Below are 4664 nucleotides of genomic sequence, written 5' to 3' on the forward strand. Positions count from 1 at the left end.
AACACGACCTCGGACATATTAACATCAAGGAACCTGGTTTAGCGGAGAGGGGGAAGGAGTTACCAAAGGCGAATTTAACTACCCCGATTAAAGTAGGTCCAAATTGTGCACCGTTCCCTAAGTCTTCCATACCCCTACAGATATTCTGCAAAATTACAGAGAGGGCTAATTTGGGTCTGTTTGCTGCGGTCAAGCGTCAACTGGTGCCCCGAGTACATTCATGCTGTCAAAGGACTTCGTTTTACAGTAGCCCCAGTTGTATGGCCATTTTCATTCATATTTTGGGAGCGGTTTTCTAATCAACACCCCATTTTTGGTAATCGTCTTTGTAATTCTTTAAGGCGAATGAAGATTCAAATCTCTACTGAGCAGTAGGGCGCCATCAGTGGAGGGTTAAGACAGAATAACTATGCTGAAATGCTTTGATTATGCTTTAACACGTCATTTTACCTTGCAAGTGATTGAGTCACCTATTTTGTACTTTTGCTGTGCACGACGTTGTCCCGGACGTGTCGGTAGTCACCCAACACTTCTATACGTTGGCAAGGCGATTTCTGTCCTAGTATTGTGAGTTCTTTCGTTTACAGGAAAGATTCCAGGCATTACGGTTACTTTTATTTTCACTCGACATTCCAGCGCTACTCTCTGTTTGGAACTAAACCTCCCAATTTCATGCCCAAAGAAGAGTTAGCTCATTTGCTTACATCCAAAGCTCTAGGGCGTTATGATGGATATAAGAAATTGAGTTTACACTGCAAGACTTCCGTCAACTACGACAAAACACTTACTTGGTCTGTAACAGGCTGTACCATCTTACATTTGCCATTTGAAATGCCAATCACTGCGGCTTGAAATGCATTTCGATTTAATCATTTCCACACCCACTCTCATGAGACTTACTTTACCACACATAAATTATAAACACAGGTATTTAGTGCGCACAATAAATTCAAGAGTTTATATTTTGGAAAGAATTGAAGGCGACAAACACGTACTTTTGATCAAGCCGCGCAGTCATCAACATGGCGCCTAAAACCAAAAGCTGAAGAGGCGAGTGATATCCTCATTGCAGCAATCGCATTGTTGATGATCAAGAGGGTCAGTCTTTTGGCGATTTTCATGGCGGAGGTAGCTAGGACGTCTGATCCCTCAGTAGGGTACATACTTGATTATCCTTTCGGCTAGACGACGCGTAGGTGTGTGCTCTGCAGGTTGATTGGAAGGAGGGTGTGCCGTGTTGTTGAAAAGCCTCTTACATTCTGATGGCGTGCATGGTTGCTTGATTTTGGCAAAGAATCACGGAGCTCAGAGTCGAACCATCCTCATCGTGCAAGGGGTCATGTCTTAGGTGCCGCACGTCATAAGCCAGACAGTGATAGAGGAGTCCAACTATGCTAGCACTTAAGCGGCTAGAGAGGAAAGTCAAGACCGATCTGAAGGGCATTCGATCTAGCTCTAGCTATGACAACATCACAGTACTGTGCTCAGGTAACAAGCCTTTCAGCCCTAAGTTGGTTGGGCGTGCTCGTGTTTGCGAGCAGGATTGCGTTGCACTCTGAGGTTAAAGTCACTGCGACAGCTGCTGGAAAGGCGGAGAAAGGATGACCTTCCATATTCAGCAAAAAGAGGGGTGTCACTCCTGTCCTGAGTCAGGCATCGAACATTCACTATACTAGTCAATGCGCTTTCATCTCAAGAGAGGAGTCATTTGCCAAAAGCACAATCTCGTTTTATGGTTGTGGGATGAGCTCGGCGCTTCTTGAAATGCTGAAACAAATGTTAGTAGGAACATATTTGCACATAGCACAAAGCTGCTGCGTACTTTTTCATACCGAAATAGTAAACTCATGTCAGGGGTGATGTTATGCTTTGCCAAATACATAATATCCTTCACGTATTATATTGGAGCAAACTGCAAAAGCTGCGTCAATTTTAAAGATGGTTCAGTTAGCCCTTTTCACACATCAAGCGCAACCTCTCGTGCCTTACAAAATGCGAAATCGCCACTTTGATAAACTGCATCCCGAATTCCTTTCCAAATAATCGCTCGTATATACGCGAACAGAACTGATTCGGTACTTGATAGCATAGCAAACATTCTTTCCAGTCGCCATGGAGGGCACGAATTTTGCGTTGCATTTAGTCGAAAGCCTCATCTAATGTGGGCTGTGCTGAGTGCTCAGACCTCCTGGCCACCTTCGTGCAGATCATATTGCAAAGACTGACTGCATACGCAGGAGGGCAGATGAAGACGGCGCCGTCCAAGTAAGCCTGCAATATACAACGACTTCACCGACTACCTCACATAGCAACGATTATTTCGTGGTGAGTAACTAATGCAAGACAGGACATGGGGTGACATGACATGATTAGAGTTATCGGAATGTTACAAGTCGGGGTGGTGTGTCACGTAACATGAGGTCACAGTGGCCGCATGACCTAGGCGAAAACATAGAGAGAACGTCAGCATGGAGACCAAGAGATGTAATTATTTGTTCTATAGGCTATCAATGCCCACTCGATGCGCCTACTTGAGAAGACTCTGCAGACAATCACGCTGTATGGAAGGAATTGCACACTTAATCAAGATACTGCCCAATTGAATACGTAATGAGTAGGGCAGGAACCGGGGAATTATATTGCTACTGAGCCCTCGGTAACGAAATGACAGATAATGCACAGCGAACACCTAACCATTGAAGACATTGTCCATAGTGCTAAAAGTTCTTTCAACGCAGCGAAGACTTGATAGCGTTAGCCCCGTACATAAGGGGACAAACTGTCACAATGCATTGGACATCAAATTGAATGAGAGTTAACACTTAAGTGCTTCCTTGGAATGAAAAATGTGGCCATTAGTCAGAAATCTAATTGTCCGCCAGCAGTCGGCCAGCAGCTCACCTAGTCTGTCAGTCACAAACATGTCCCTTCCCCAGTATTTGGGCGTTACCTCTCTATCCGTCTTGAATAATCTCAGTGATATAGCATCACAAATTCTTATGCAGTGTGTTTCCAAAAGCAAAAATGTAGTGCCAAACATTAAGTGCATAATTTGAAAGGCATAGGGAAAGATTGGTAGGACTGGTCATCAAACCTACCAGTTTTCCAAATCCACAGATGATGAGTGACCTGGCTATTGGCATGAAGACTTGGTTGCCGCATGACACAACAACCCCAACAACATGTGGAGTTAAAACAATGGGTAGAGTAAAACAAATGATGAGTCAATAGACAAATTCTATGGGTCAAATGTCACCATTTGTATCAAAGTGTACTCAAATTTCCTTCTCAATTTAGCTACATTCAGTTATAATTTAATCATCCCTATTTAAATGAGTTTATTTAGAGTACTTTTACCGGATTCACCCCATCATTTGAACATCTTCAGCAAGTGTCTGACTTTATGGCTAATCATGCTATTGCAATAGGATCGGCGTTAATTAATTTGCTGCAGGCTTTCATGTTCTTGCAACGAGTAGACTAGTTAGATGTGGAAGCTTCTCATTGGTTTTGTTGGGAATGAAGTACGTTGATTTGAGAACTGCTAGCTCAGAGTGCGCATTCCTCTCTCGAAGGCAGATGACGTCCGTTCCGCTCCAAGATTCGTGTTTACTGAAAGCCTCCATCTGGAAGGTGTATTTGAATGGGCATGTGTTATGCAACACGCTCGCTTTTAGCACCATCACCGATGCCGGTGGTCTTCTTTCTCCCATCACTACGTATGCTTCAGCCTCCCATCCGACAGGAAGTGTGCATTTGGATCGGTGCATTCTCCTGTGGTGAATGGTGATTGAGTGTATAGGAAGTTGTGCAATGTGGACAGGGACGTTTGTTGGTGAAATGACCTCCACTACTCGGAATGCATCATTGCCTTTCGGACAATGGAAGTTGTGATGTTCCCTAAATAGTGTGATGGCATCTACAAAGGTCCTTGAAAGAAGTTTAAGTTGATCTCTTCGTTCAACTACTTTAGTGATTTTGCAGCAACCTGAATAATTTATTTACTGGATCTAGAAAGAAGATCTAAATCTCCACCATAAGTTTATGTTATTGATTCATGCGGGGGGTAGATATTAATTAGTAGTATCAGTCTTCATAACCTGAGGTAATGGAAATTCAAACTTCTTAACCTCCTGAAATCCACCAACTGCCTATTTTTAAACGATGTGTAGCAGTTGATTATTTTCACAAAAAGTAACAGTAGGACTATTAACATATGTCCTGCAGCTAACCTGTCTCTATCTGCGTGGCACCTGTAAACATTTCAGCGGCAACATACCAGTCCATATCTAAGGCCTGCACTCAAAATCTATTCAGATACAAAAGTATGTGTTTTAATTAACAAAGTGTGAACAATGTACACATTTCAGGCAGAAAGAGCAACAAGCACACAACACATGAATTTTGGTATTATGCTGGCATATTATCGTTAAAAGCAAAATAGTTTTAATGTTGAAAAATGCCCAAAATTAGGCGCCACAGAAAGCAGTCAGACACTAGCAGGCAGGCGATTTCGAAGACTCCCAGGAAAATATAATAAGGACAAGAAGAGGACGCCTGTTCACACTACATGCTAATGTAGCTGACAAGGAGGCGAAAAGATGCTTGCGAGTGGAAAACGGTATGTCGTGTTCCACAGTCGAACGTGGAAAGTAGTGTGTGGG

This window comes from Echinococcus granulosus, assembly GCF_000524195.1.
Source record: "Echinococcus granulosus chromosome Unknown EG_S00165, whole genome shotgun sequence".
Taxonomy (NCBI): Eukaryota; Metazoa; Platyhelminthes; class Cestoda; order Cyclophyllidea; family Taeniidae; genus Echinococcus; species Echinococcus granulosus.